The following is a 16,143-nucleotide window of genomic DNA, read 5'->3' as shown; positions in this document are numbered from 1 at the left end:
CACTTGAGAAAGGATGTGGTAGAGAACAACTGTTACTAAGGATTTCAGATGCCCCTTTTTAACCTGCTGACCTATGGGGATCAGCACCTGAAACTAAGCAAGATGTGTGAGAATTGTGAGGAGAAAAAATTAACACAAAGCTTTAGTGGATCAAGTCTGGAGGACTGGATGGAATCATTGCTATTCATTCAGCTAACAGCATGCAAATGCTACTGTGAAGAAAACAAATTAAGGAGGGATAAATGACAGCTCTTAGTATGTTTGAAAAGGGATGTCTAATGCAAAAACACTACAGAGAGCAAACAAGTTGTGCAAAGATTTTACTCTTTATTGCAGCTGAAAGATCTAACCAGGAGGCTACGATAGTAATAAATGAAATTTCTGGAAAAAATCTAATCCTGATTTGTTTACAAGGGTGACAAAACAATAGGCATTTCAGTTCTCTTTATTTTTACTGTCTTGCAGTTGCCAAAAGACAACTTTGTTGTAAGACAGCAAAATCTACAAGCACAAGCATTTAGGAAACCATAGGCAAAAACAGAAAATTGAAAGAAAGAAAATTAACCCTCCTCCATCTTCTTGTCTCAAAGAAAGGCATATGTCACTTCATCCCATTACTCAGCTCATACTCCAAAAACTTCTGGTTTCTCTTTGTTCTCTTATCAGTAGTTTTGATTGAGTTTGGTTGTCAAGTGTACAGGCTCCTGTGATTTTAGTCTTCTCCAGGGTTACACACTGATAAGGCCAATAATTGACATTGTTATGCAGCAGGTTCTGCTGAACAAATAAACATGGAAAGAAAACAGTTTTCTTTATAGAGAGACGTCTCCAGTGACAGCTGTGAATTACTAACTAAATGGAAGTCCTGCCAGTGCATTTAGTTTAGCAGGTCACTTAAATTGCTCAGGATGAACAGGAGTTCTTCCTTTGTTCAAGAAAAATCCTTTTTATATTGAAATGGAGAAAATGCAAAGATCCCTTTGTGGTATTTACTGAAAATAAATTAAAATACTGGCTGGTGAGAGAAACATATCTTACAGAAATCAGAAAGTGCTTTTTCTAAAAACGTACAGGACAGTAAAATCAGATTTTCATTGTGTGGAAGATTTGATTTAAAACTTGGACAGTAACAGCAGCACTGTGAAGTAGAAGCCATAAAGCAAGGCTTACTGCAAATCCCTTCAGATTACACACACTTAGCATCACGTCTTTCCATTCCTATTGCAGGAATGAGAACAAACACAGCTCTTGCCAACATGTGCAGATGAAGGGTCTGAACAGAAAAAATACATATATTTCTTTTTAGTTTTTTTTGAGCCTTCGGGGACAAGGAAGGACACAACTCAGAGGCAGAACAACTTGCTTCTAGAGTTCAATAATGTTATTGGATACAGTGACAAAAATTAAAAATAATAAGGAAAAAACAGTGGTTACTCAACAACTACTGAACTTTTTTTTAACCAAAAATAGCGCTTTTCATCTGCAACTAGGCTTTACAGAGAATCACAGTTTTAGACATATTTACCACTGCAATGTGGTTCTAATACTGTGTGCTTTCAGTTGGTAAAGATCACTAAAAATTAATAGATTCCAAAATGCTTACAAGGTATTTGTTTGTAGACAAAAACATTATACATGTTTTGGAAATGGTGACTGACATTTCAAAATTATACTCTAAGGCCAGTTCATTACCTGTTTCAACAACTGCTTTTTGTACCTATACATGATAGGAACCATGTCTGTCAGTGGGAGTACAGGTACAAAACATAAATTTGACAGGTACAAAACATAAATTTGGGGCTGGTTCCTAGCATCATAGATGATACTGCTAGAGAGGATCATTACTTATCCTGGTCTGACCTCCTGTGTGGATAATAGGAGCCAAACCTAAATATATGGTTGGTGTTTTTTTTAAATTTCAGGAAAAACACCAATATGAAATCTTTAAGAGCTACAGAAATTCATTATTAGTTAATGTCTTGGGGTTTTTTTTCCATATCAAATTTCTCAAATATGAATCAATTCACCTGTTGGTTTTCCTTTTGACAAATTAAGTAGGTCAAATAATTCAGTCATGCTCTCTGAGCCCTTTCTCTGTCTTTGACATCAGAACTGGATGCAATATTGACAAAGAAAGAAAACTACCAAAAGCCAAAACAAGCTTTTAGGTTCATTAACCCAAGGATCCAATCACTCCCACGTGCCACAGCATCATTCTGGGAGCTGATTAGGAGAGATGTAGGCATTCCCCACCCCACAGATCTCTTTTGGAGCCACACATCACAGGGTACAGTCTCACACTCCAAAGGTATGACCTACTCTAATTTTTCTTTTTTTTGCAAATTTTTTTCATTTGACTGCGTCAAAATACGGCTCGCCTGAAGAGCTCACCTGAACAAGTGATTCAAGACTTGTTTATGTAACTGCTCTGTTCTCCACACTTTGTCAGAATGGTACATCTGTGTCATCTGCAGATTTGTGTTAGCAGCTATTTTGTCAGTGGAAGTGCTGAATAGCCTCATACTGACTCCCACAGATACTCATTAGACAAGCCTCCTCTTGAAGATGATTAACAAAGAAAAGTATTTTTTTGTAGGATGTTGTATTATATTTCTGTTGATACTGTTAAATGCTATTTAAGTGTGCAGAATAAAATGCCACACACACCACAGTATGAAATTATTATATTGCACATTTGCATGCACCAATGTAGATTCACTTTTTAGAATTAAAGACAGAAATGAAGCTGTTAAGAATGACATGGGGGAAAAAATGCTTCATTTGCTCTTCTTAATTGATAGTAAGAAAAAAGGCTAAGTAAATAGCAATAAATAGTAATTATCAGGGAGACAGTAAGTAAAGATGATAGAATTTAATACTTGTAATCAAAACTATATCTTCATTATCTTCCTGAACACAGTATTTTCTTCCCACAGTGCCTTCTGAGACAGATAAACAAAAATTGCCCCATATACAGGAAGCACTTTACATGTTACAAGATTTCCATTACAATCCATAAAGGAAAATGAGCATAAAGCTCTTTTTGCAGACAATATTAATAACTCATTACTATTGTTAGCTGGACACACTGTGGTCATTTGAAAACCAATCTCATTACAGCATTATCCTCTGATATGTTGGAGTTTCCTTATTTACAGCCTTCCTGAAAATTAGGAATAGCTTTGCATAGCATATTGAACAAGCCTATCATTAGGAGGAGTTCTGATACACATGTAGATATATCACCAAAATTGACTGAGTATTCAAAACCTACATGGAGGCAAAAATAAATATCCAAAAACTATCCAAATAGCTAAAAATATCAAAAATCATTTTAATTTCCTTCTGAAAAGTAAACATAAATAAAGGTAATAAAATGACAAATTATTTCATTGCAGTTCCACATTCATCACCTAGAGTGTATTGCTTACTGGTGAGTGATCATGTTGCCACAAGGGAAATGATAACACACCCAGCAACACTGAAATAGGACTGAAGCATGAAATAACATGAAATAACATCCTTGCAGCCCCAGCAAAGCACAAAGTCAGACTACTTATGGTGACTGGAACCATTCCAAGCCTAAAGCTACCTCATTTATTTTCTAACACTGTGTTGAGATAGCAAAGTTGCAGCATGGATTTGGAACGCCACAACAGTCCACTACTGACTTATGCTGTTACTACATTATATTTATGCTGTTATCACACTACTTTATGATGGGAGATTTCCTTATGGTCAGAACCAGAGCAGATGATGAACTACATGTCAAGAGGAAACAACAGGTGCTTGAGTGAATTAAAAAATATATTCTAAATATCAGGTGAAACTAATTCTAGTGATTAAGAACAATTACTAGTTTCAGATATCGTCACACAGAACCCTGTTTCAATGATTCTACAACATACAGCCATGTTTTGCCAAATGGAAGATTTTACATGAGAACAGCTTATTTACATTGAGACTTTAACATGAGTTTTTATTTTTCTTTGATCCATAGAGCCCTTTTTTTAGCTGTGTGTGTTCTTTGTATCTTCAGGAATACTGTGGTTTGGAATTTCTAGGGTTTCTTACAGTGCATCTTCAGCATTTCTATTTGCCAACTACAACCAAATACTTTGAACAAAATTCCTGGGAACACAAACAGCAAGAAACCCCCCTGGCTTACTGACAAGATTTTATCTGAAAAGCCAGATTTAGAAATACTGTCTATCAATCACCTGCAAGCTCCAGTCAAAAATTCACCTTATAATTTCTAATTTCTTTGATCAAATCTTCAATAAGTTCAATCATTCCACTGGAGTATAATTTTGGGTACTGAGTTTCTTTTGATGAATACCAGGACTTTGGTTGCTCTGAAATAAACTGGAATATTTTTTTCAATTTTGTGATATTCATTTAATTACTTTAAATATTTTTAGATATTTTCATCTTTTTGTAAGTAAAATCTATATTTATTCTGTTTCTAATTCTCTCCCCATTAAGATTGTAGAAATGGACATCATATAAAATAAATGCTAAACCAAAATGCTTCCAATTTTATCTTTCCAGCATTAGTCATTTTGTTTTGGTCAACTTTCTCAATGCTGTTGTTCTTCACCTCAGCAATTTTAGCTGAATTAGCTTCAGTATAATTTGTTGATACACTTGACAGTCTGGCATTGCTTTTCTACAGCAAATATCCACTATTATGCAGATATTTTTATCCTGAGTCTCAGATTGTTAAGACAGGCAACTTTACTGAAGTTAAAATATGATAATTCTGCAATTAAGATGAACTCAATGTTTCCTCTGAGAAAGAAGTAATTATGATGAAACCATTCAAGATACAGCATAACTGTAATGTAGCAAAAATGAAATCTGGACTGACAAGAACATCCAATGTAATTTAGAAGAATCAAAAATCCCCTCCAGTGCCCAGAAGTGTACTGTTCTGTCAGGTGAAAATTCAAACATCATGGGAAGTTACACATTATGTGCTGTTCCAATGCACAAATCATAGTTGGAATGTATATAAATGAACCCATTAAAAAGCACAGTTGTGGGCTTTTTACCAGATAGCAGAGACTGGTTTGAGAGCCTCTTCTGGTTTGAACTGCTCTGGCTGGGCTTGTTGGGGCTTCTTTTGTTACTTGCTTGTTTTTTTTAACATAAAAGGAGATTCAGTACCATTGAGGTTTTTTTTTCCAGACTGAACATTTCTGGCAGTAATTTTATCTTCTGTTGGTAGAAGGCCTTCTCTGGTTTTGGTACTTACTTAAGATCGGCTAAGAACAGCACGTCCAGAATGAAACAATACTTTTAAAAAACACCAGAATATGGATGCAAAAACCTCAGCTCAGTGTTTCCATACAATTTTCTGTCAGGATTTTATGCAGTATTAACAACAATATGTGTAAGTCTTAACTATAAAACAGAAAGACTAAAACCTTTCCATATTGGTAAAATGCTCTGCAAATTATATTTGAATTGCTCTGCATATTTGCAAAACATTTTTTGTTTTGAAGCCTATTTACTGAACTTATATTCTATTGATTCTCAATGTACCCAAGTGAATATGCTTTGAAAACAGGTATGATTGTATTTATGTAGCAGCAGCGTGCCTCTGGATCCATGACAGTCTATTCAAAATATTCAAAGTACTATGCCTTGTTTTTTGCCCTGTGATCAATTTAACTCTTCAACAGCAGCATTTACTAAAAATGGTGAATTCAATTTGTCAAATAACTCAACTGAAGCCAAAATCAAATTATTATTCTGGTTCACTTAAAGCCATCCAAAGACCTAGAGGGTTATCAAGAAACTACTTTATGGATAAGAGAACAAAAATCAATCTTTATTCTTTATCCTTCCCAAAGGGTTTTTAGACCAGCAATATTCATCACCCATTGCAATCTGTGTGAATACTTTTAATCTTATTCTTTTTTCTAGAATAAGCAAAATAGAATCCTGTTCCAATTATGACATGCATAATGTGATTTTTAGATGTAATCACAACTACTTAACCTAAAAGTGATTAGAAAATTGTGCCAATACCATAAAGAATTAGCAAAAGTTATTTATATAAATTTACTGAAAAAAGAACAGATCTGTTAGAGACTGTCAAGAGTCCTCTGTCCCTAAACACGTATTTCTCCTCTTCATATGTAATGTCTTTTAAAGAGTTGGAGGAGAAAAACATTCCTACCATCTTCATTTTAACCTACAGATTTATAAATTCTAGGATAATATTACATTTTCATAAATTTGAATTCATTGTGCTCTATGCACATTAGCAGCATTAGTGATATGTGTCTTTCTGAACAGCATAAATTTGCTACAGCTTTTCAATCTCTGTCTTCTGCAGTTAACTATAACAAAACTGCGGTTCTCCTGGATCACAGGAAAAAAAATGGTACTAGGGTTTTGGCTAGTTTGCTTGGGTTTGTTTGTTTGTTGGCTTTTTCTCTAAAAAACCTATTTTCACCCTGTGCAATATTCTGATAATGTGAAGAAACATAAAAACCATATAGGTACATATATATATGGATACATATAAAACTACATTACAGGTCTGTATAAAAAAAAAAACCAACCAACAATAAAATATACAATCCACATTATAAACAGCACTGTAAAATCGTTTTTTTGATCTTGCCATGTTCAGGTACTTGCACAGTAAAATCCACAGCAGAAAAATCCAACCCACAGTATTCCTGAAGATATGGAGAACACACATAGCTAAATAAGGACTCTTTGGAGCAAAGAAAAATAAAAACTAATGTTGAAGTCTCAATGCACATAAACTGTTCTTATGAAATTAATGGCTCAATCTTTCATTTGGCAAAACATGGCTATATATTTGTATAATCACTGAAACAGGGTTCTGTGTGACAGTATCTGAAACTGGTAATAGTTTTTAATCACTAGAATTAATTTCACCTGATTTTTTTTTTTTTCATGTATGTTAATGCAGGCAAGCAAGTGTGAAACTCCAAGTACTGCTCTTCAGCTCAGGAAAAAGTTGTTATCCATCATTAATTATTTTATGCATGAATGCTTTATGACCCCATCAGAATATTTGGATCCAAATACTGGTTTCTATAACACTGTTCACAAAGACACCTCCTTTAAAATAGCAATGATTATGCTACATTTGGTCCAGGCCAGTCTCATTCACTCTAAATGTTGAATTTGCTATTCATTTTTGTTGCTACATCTGGGCCTATTTATTAGGTGGGAGTTAATTCTGCAAGGACAACCTTCAAGAAAAACAATTGCATAAGGAACATAAAGCCATGTTAAACATTTCCCTGCAATTAAAAACAGCATTAACAAAAACAATAAAGAAAAAAAACACTTAATCTAGCACAAATTTCACTAAGCAATTTCCATTAAAAAATTGAGTATTAATTCCTGTGGAAAACAGGAACAGCTGACCAATTACATTATAAGGTTAATGGGATTAATCTAATCACATTCAAAATATGCAATTTTCAGGGAGCAAAATGAAATAAAGATTTTGGTAAACTGCAGAACTTTGCAGAAACTATGTAGTCAGCTTCAAAAGATTAAAGAGCTGAGATCCTAGAGCTTTTATGGTACTCAGAGTTCAAGACAGAAATTGTTACTATGCCATTGTTATTGCAATGATCTCTGAAGTTCTATATCCAGGAAAATCACCACGTCCTCAATTTGTTTTAATCCTTTATATTTCCTTCTTCAAGAAATTCTCATTCTGAAGAGAGTGGCAGACAGGGACTAAGTGATATGTTGGTAATACTCTTTTTTATGTTGCTCAGCTAATTAGTCACTTTACAAAATGGGACAGGTTTAAACCCAATCAAATAAAATACATTAAAACAATTATTGGTAAGAATATACAGAACACATAGTATAATTTTACAAAACAACTATAATGGAAAATAAAAATTAATTTTAGAGCTCACTTGGTGACAGTAAAAGATAAGATCCATTACTAAACAAGAGTTAAAGTCATTTTCCTATTATAATCACAAGGGTGTGTTTCCCACAAAAAAAGCCCAAATTGTATTCAAATCTGTAACACTGAATTCCTTAAATTCAAATAACAAGAATAGGGGTGCACATAAAAGCAAGGGCTCAGGTGCCACTGAAGGACATGATGAATTGAGGGTTCCCCAGATAATCAGACAGACACCAGCTGCTTCGTCAGGCTAAAGCCTTTATTGTGGGGTTTTCTCAACCCTTTTTATAAGGTGTTTCAGTCCAGGTTACATGACTGGACAATAAACCAACACCCCCTTTGGTCCCATTGGTGGGACCAGAGAAAACACACCAAGAACATCTGTTCAGTATTGTTTTGAGAAATACAATCTATTTACAACAAAACAATCCTTGAGAGAAAACTGTTCCCAGGAACTTTTCCCCTGGGAACAGATGAGCCCCTGACAGGCTGAAACTCTCTCAGGCTCAGAGAATGATGTCCACAGCTCAGGTGTCTCTGAAGAGTTACGTAACTCTGTCAAAGAAGGAACGTGAGCTAAAGAAACAGATACCTGCCCATGGAAGCATTCCAAATGTAAAGGGATCTTCCAAGCAATATGAATTGTATAAACTCTACGTCCTACAGTTTTTCTCCACACAACAGCAAGTTTTAGAGGAATTATGTTCAATATCTCTTTACTGAGCAGCCTCCCCTGGAGTTGCTCCTGGATGCTTCAGCACTTCCATCCCTCTTTACTGGCAACATCTCTGGTAACATTCAGTACAGGAAACAATATTTAGGCTTGCAAAGAGACATTCACATCCTCATGGAAGTCTTCACAGAGTATTTATTATTTAGACCATTAAATGTAGATGAATTCTAATTTCTGTCAATGCCATATTCCTTCATAAATAATACAGTGAAATAAATATTTGCAAAGGATAGGATCAGATCAGAAGTGACTAATTCATACATGTCTTTCCATTGACTACAAATGTAATTTAAAGTGACTTTATTTCTAATTTAGACCTGAGTTACAGGACTCACTTTATTTCACTAAACTTTAAACCAAAGTACATAATGTGACACATTTTCAATCTAACTGGTCTCTGAAACATGAATCATATCTTCACGTAATATTTGTACTGAACTATGCAGCTGGGTTAACATCTCTGTTACTTAAAAGATTAGTATTTGAAAAATAAGGAAGACATTTGCTAATATCACACATAATTAATTTAGAAAACAGAAATAACTGCTCTCTTTGTCATATGGTTGCTTAGGGTTTTTTTGCGGAACATGGAGAAATACTAGAGTAAGAACTGTCATCCTAATACGTGGTATAATGAACTCAGCTGTCAAATACACTACATCTGTTGTTAAAGATTTTGTTCTGTATGAAAGAAGGGCTAGAAATCAATAAATTGCAGTATGTCACACATAAAATCCAAGCACAAACCTGCACTTTCAGTGCTTACATTTGAACTTTTTAATTTGATGCATCATCTAAAATTGAAACACATCCCCTGACTATCAGAAAAGTAAGCTATTCAAATAGCAACTTAATTTGAAACTAACTATAGAAAAAAAACTGGTAAAATGCGATTTTTCAAATGGCAGGAACATTTATGGAAGAAAATACAGACTATTCAGGACTATAAATACCTATATCTATTTTGTTTTTTTTTTTTTTCAAATAGTAAGCAAATGTGAAAGTATTACAAACTGACACTTGCGTGTAATGAGTCAAAATACACCTCCAAATTGTTCTGGTGAGAGACAAAAGTTCTTAAGACCTTTGCTCTTCAAGAATGCTCCCTATCTACTTTCAAGAAAAAGTAGCTGGCCATCACCTCAAAACAATTCTCTGTCCTCTTACATCTTACACATTTCCTCTAAAAAGAGCCACTGCAGCTTTTACAGTGAAGTAACTCCCTTTCAGACACTCTCAGCTGGTGTGCTAGGGAAGAAGGCACTTGTTACTATCTCCCAGTACCTTGATTTTCAGATTTGTTAAACTCCTGAGAAATAATTACTTTGTAAAAGCCACATGCCTTAGAATTACACTTAAAACAGGTGAGGGTAAAAATGAAAAATCTCAATTCTCATAACAAAGATTAAAATTAAAATATTTACAAAATATTAAGATCTTTTAAAAATTTTAAATATTTATTCTACTTATATCAATATCAAAAACTGAAGATCCTTGTCCTGTTTCTTATCAGCAAGGTTTCAGTTTTCCACTTTTCATTCTGCATTCCAAACAAAATTTCTACAGATACAGTATGTTGGCCCTGTGGAACTAGTCTCCTTCAGCAGGGATTTTGAAAATTTCTTTCAGTTTTTGAACAACCTATTTCAGTACAAAAAAAACCCCAAAAAAACCCTGGACAGACTTCCCAATATAAGTCATGGCTGCAGGTGCTCTGATTAGGTGATTATGGCTGATTAGGTGTTCAAGGACTACTGTTCCTCCTCAAGTGCTTTGGAGAGAGTTGGGCTTAGTCTCACCGCTGTGATTTATCTGATAATATTAGACTAGATCACATCACAGAAAAACTTCTGAGTTTCACTAGCAAATACATATATCTAAGCTACTTGTAATTCAAAATAATTGTACTATAGCTAGTAATATTACTATGTGCCACTATTCCAAACATCTTGAGGATGAAGGAGGACTTCTGGGAGAGAGCTAGATGGAAGGAGGGCAACAGAAATGGGCAGATTTCAGAATTCAGATATTAAAAATTTTATCTGTATTAATGAAAGTACATTAATTATTATTTTTAACATAAGAAAAATAGGCCTACAGTATAATCAAAAGAAAACGGAAAGCCATACAGAAAGAGATATGTAAGGGTAGTGTTACAATTCTTATTTCCTTTTCCATACTCCTTAAGCCATTTTTAGAGTACCATATCAGCTGGTCAGAATCTTCCAGTAGCTTTCCAGACAGAGGGCAAGTTCTCCTCCTAGTACTGGACAAACACCAGTATTAAAAGAAGGATGACCTACAGTCTATCTGTTACATTTCAGTGCAATATTAAAATTTTTCAATAATAATTTCTATGGGATAAAACCTGTACTTCTAAGACTGTATGTTAAAACATCTCTGCACCGTTGTATTTAATTTACAATACATTCACATATGGAGACCAAGTCAAAATATTCATGACAATCAAAATATGCAAAAGCTTTTGACAAAGTTGAGTAGGATTGATAACAGAGCAGTTAAACTATTACCACTCGCATAATTCTCTGTTCATTAAGCCCTGCATGCAAAAATAAAGTCAGCAATTTTATTATTGCAAATTGGCTCTTCTGAACATAAATGATTCAAGAGTGTTGAATCCCAGCTGTCTGCTACCAGTACTCAGAGATTAAGAAGTGATCTCACGTTAGGTTGCCAGCTATGACTTTCAAAGTCTAAAACAGCAGAGCTTCCAGTTTCTTGAAACACATGACAATATTTGGAACATCTTCCAAAAGTGCTCTCAGCAGGGAATAAAATCACAGCAGTGTCAGTAGTCAGGCTCTTTACAGTTAGAAAGACTTCCATTTTCACAGTTCTTAATTCTTTACAGGTTTTGGTACATCCACAGAAAAGACCCTATTAGCTTCCATACACAGAAGAATGAGGGCACAGGGTGCACAACCACAAAATCATCTAATCATAGAGCTTAGAGAAAAGGAGGACAAGCATTCCACTGTTCAAAAAACTAATTCTTTCAGAAACATAAATTTTTAATTTTTTCTTTAATTGAAAAACATTTAATTTTACTGCAGGAGCAATGGAAACTTATTTTTTAGCACAGTATATGCCAGGAAACTAAGTTAAAATAGATTTATTAGTTACACCTCATATAATATGAAGCAAGCACTCCTATACTTCAGGCAGCAAAAGTAAAATTTGAACTCTGTAAAGATCACAAAAAGATGAATGAAATCTTTTTATTCTTTAATATTACTGTGGTTGAATGTAGAAAGACAGTATGAAATTATATCTCTGATATCTGACATGTTTCTATAGTAGGTCACTTGCAAGAAAGATATTAATACCAAACTTTTTAAACTAAAGCTCGTTACTTATATAGACAGCAGAAATGAAATGAAATGAATTTGTCTTCTAAGCATCTTGTTATTCAGCATTTATCTAAATTTTAATAAGACATACAATTGTGCATGCATTCATTTTGGTAAACAAGTCAATAAAACTTACTTCTTATATATGAAATAATTAAATAATAATTATTTAAAACATTATATAGATAAGAATAAAGCACAGTCACTATCTGAATATTTTATGGCTCAAGTATAAAGCAAGAGACAATAAATTCACAGGAAAGTAAAAAGAAGCAACACAAAACTCATCAATGTGACTCTAAGTGCTACTAACAGACTCAAGCTAACCTGCCAAATCTATTCTGGGCATAGCAAAAAACCAGAACTTAACGTGACTTAGAGTGAAGTAGCTGAATATCTGCATTAGGTGTTCCATTTAAGTGGGGTGGCAAAGGGGGAGATAGCACCGCAGCTTTCTCACGAGTGCCACTGGGTGATGAAGCTGTCATCACGGGCTGATAGACCAGCATCATCATCTGAGATGCCATGGAAGGTGTCACTATTAGTCCATTAAAGGCCTCAAAAGAGGAAGTGTCTGAGCTTTCCTTGGTGCTCTAAAAGAAAAGGAGCTAAGGGAAATGCAGAGCAAGAAACAAGAAAAAATGATGGACTGAAAAATTATCTTTACAGCTTCTTTGCAGTCTGGGTGAATATAATTGCAGCAAAAATGCATTTGTCAAAGACAGAGAAAAGGACAAAGCAGTAATAAAGATGTGAGTTTGTGACAGCATGGGTGAAAATGTCTTTTAGACAGACAGAAAAGCCTATATCTTAAAATTATGAATAAGAAAAGATCTTCAAGACAGATTCCTTACTACAACTACTGAATATATTTTTGTAGCTCAGCTATGTCAACAAAATGATAACTTCCTTAAGGGAAAAAGTTAGCAGATAAGCCAGTAGGAATTCAACTATTAATAAATTAATTATAATTACCATTAGCTCATATTCAGTTCAACAGCTGAATCTAGTCCCTGAAGCTTTGTATCTGTAAAAATCGTTTAGATATCTCGTACATTCCAACAGTAAACTCAGTAGCCATATTTTCTATTAATTCCAAATGTGTTCAAAATCATGCATTAATATTTTATCACTTAACAGCATCAGCTATCTACACCTCTCAAGAATTCAGGAGAATTTTGGAATTATGGCTGTAGTTAGGAAAATGAATAACAGCAAGTAAAAGTCTGAGACATGCTGGTGAGTAGGAAGGCTTTATTACTTGCACATTTAATTACTTAAGCCTAGATAGTAGAAACTAAATTAATTTCATATTTTGTATTCAAAAGGCATACTTTATCACATTAAAAAAATAATTTCATTTATATTATGCTTCCTGCTTTTTATTTTTTTGTTTTGTTTTATTTTTATTTTTATTTTGTCTGACACTAGTATGGAACCAGTAAATTAACACAGAATATTTGTATCATCAACAGAAATGTCAGAAACCAAGAATGACCTGTTTGAGTCTATAAAACATCACACTGGTTACAAGGGAAAATCTAAGGCAGGATTAAAATTTCTGCCATTTACTGCCCAGCCATTGTGTTCCCTGCTCCCCCACATGTGAAGCATAAACTGCTAATCTGAACTATGAATAGAGTAACAGAGATATCCCAACTACCTCTCTGTACCTGGATTTGTGGGGCACCCTATCTAGATCAAGAGGACTCTCTAGAAGCGAGAATCAAGAGAAAATAACAAGCCCTAATGAAAACTGAAAAAAAAAAACAACCTCACTCTTTTCCATACTCTTAATCTTCGTATTATACATGGGCATGAAATACTTGAAACATCACCCTGAAAACATGTCAGTTTAATTTCACTGCTATCAAAAAGTGTGTCGAGGGAATTTGAAAATTGCTGAATGTAATAATTTTTGTCCTCATTACACAGCATTGCATCACACAGCTCATTGCATTAAATAGCGAATTTCAAAATGGGATTATACCTTACTAGAAAGATTACTGAATAAATAGGACAAAATGTAAGCAGCTTTAAAATCCTAGGAAAATAAAACCATCTGATATTTTGTACTTAACCAAATAAATGGCAGCGAGAGCAATAACTTGTTCAATTGATTCAAAAGAAGACAACTATCATAATGACTTTTCATCTTACAGTGAAAAAATTATTTCATTATGCTATTTGAAACATGAAAAATAACTATACAGATATAAACCAAATACCAAGCAATTTTCAGGTTGTATCACTCTATAGTATGAGTCCAGCTTAACTCCTTTAATTTCAAAGTTTATTCCTCTGCTACATGACAATACACAAAAAAAAATTCCCAAAACTACAATCAGACACATTGTGTGTCTGTAATAAAGAAATATTGAGGGATGAACATTTGGTATCTAAGTCAATGAATCTGTTCATCAGGAAGAATAAATATAATACTTTTACTGACTGGTTGCAGATATACTTAAAAGACTGAAAACAAGTATCTTAAGAGCAAAGGCTATTTTTTGTCATCATCCTGTCTGAAACATTACTGATGTATACTTCATCAAATAATAAGAATAAAAGTTGTTGCATAACCAATTCCTTCAAAATTGGTCTTTCATTCAAAATCTGTTCAGTGTCTCTTCTGGCACAGTGCCACACAGGAAGTTCTTGAGAAATTATCCCAACTTAAAATTCCTATGAGGTCTGTATTTCTACTGAAAGAGGTCAAACAGACATGTGAAAGAAGAGCAGGAGTTTTCACAGCTCGTGGAAAAGAACAAGGCCCTCTGACTGACAGTTAGGAGAGACTTCCCTTATTGCTCTCATATGCAGAAAAACAAATACAATACACTCTATGTGCAAGAGAAATTACTCAATGCATGTGATTCTTGGTGCAGTTTAAGGAACAAAAAACTTCTGTACAAAATGTACTATAGCTATGACTTCTCAATAATGTGAATTCAATGCAATCAGAGTACTCCAAACAGCATATACTGAACTTCCCAATTTTCCAATGTAGTTTAAGTGCTTATTACTTCGACGACTAGGCAATGATCTACAGCTATTACTAACAAAGCAGAAGAATAATGGATATTATTCTTGCCTGTGGGACAGAAGTATCATTTAGAGAATTGATAACACTTTAGTTTGGCCATTTTAAAAGGTCATGTTACACAATAAAGAAGGCCAAGGCTTTTAGTGATAACATATGATGGTGATAAAACCAGCACAGATCTACAGATCCTCAAAATTACCAATTGCATTTCTATGCTGTAAGCAATCCAAACCAGTGTGATAACTGCATTCCAATGTATTCCTGACTTTTGTACGTTATATTCTAGTTTACAGTTTACATGGCCTATAAAGAAATTAAACCATACAGAAATACCTTAATTATTAAATAAGTAAACAAATCCGAATGTGTGCAAGTAGAACAAAACCAGTCTTCATAGTATCATACCATGGTGTTATTTACTTGAAGCATAGTTGAAATAGATTTGGTAGAGAGAGGAAAATTATGCTCTTTGGTGCAGGAAATCCACATGGAAAATTTAATAGGGAGGATTACCAGTGAACAATTGTAATCGAGAGGTATGGATACCAACATTAGAGATGATTTTGACAAAGTACCATAAATTGAAAAATATGACAGTGTTAGCAGGTAGTAGAAATTAAAGCTGTTATGTTGTACCCTTAGGGATTTATTCATTTCAAAGACAGGCAATGACAGTTCTGAATAAATCCTTTCATGAAGATAAAATAGATTGAAATGATACACAAATTTGCACAATGGTTCATTTGTAGAGGGCCACAGAGTTCAGTCAGCTGGAGAGAAAATAAGCTGGTAATGGGCCATTTCTCCGGGGTAGGCAATGGTGGGGGCTTTGCAGCACAGCCTATTCACATTCAGCCTTCAAACAAGACTTTAAAGCTTTTAGGCATTCAGTGTGTATCACAGGGTAAAATTCAATATAAATATTTTTATGAACGTGAACTGTCACCAGTTCACAAAAATGATTGGACTTCTATGGATGTATGCAAATGATTTCCTAATCTACCATATTCAAATCTTCTTACAAACAACTTCCTGACATGCTTTTTGCTGGAAGGTTGTGAAACATAGG

The 16,143-nt window shown here is 34.2% G+C and overlaps 1 protein-coding gene across 6 annotated transcripts in view; it reads right to left on the bottom strand.

The window, feature by feature from the left end:
- TBC1D22A (TBC1 domain family member 22A) overlaps positions 1 to 16,143 on the bottom strand; it is a 142,694-nt gene that overhangs the window by 15,468 nt on the left and 111,083 nt on the right. The gene's annotated exons all lie outside the window — the stretch shown is intronic.

Source organism: Cyanistes caeruleus, chromosome 4, assembly GCF_971803275.1.
Source record: "Cyanistes caeruleus chromosome 4, bCyaCae1.hap1.1, whole genome shotgun sequence".
NCBI lineage: Eukaryota > Metazoa > Chordata > Aves > Passeriformes > Paridae > Cyanistes > Cyanistes caeruleus.
Note: the sequence above shows the minus strand (reverse complement) of the source record. Positions and strands in the feature narration are given on the sequence as shown.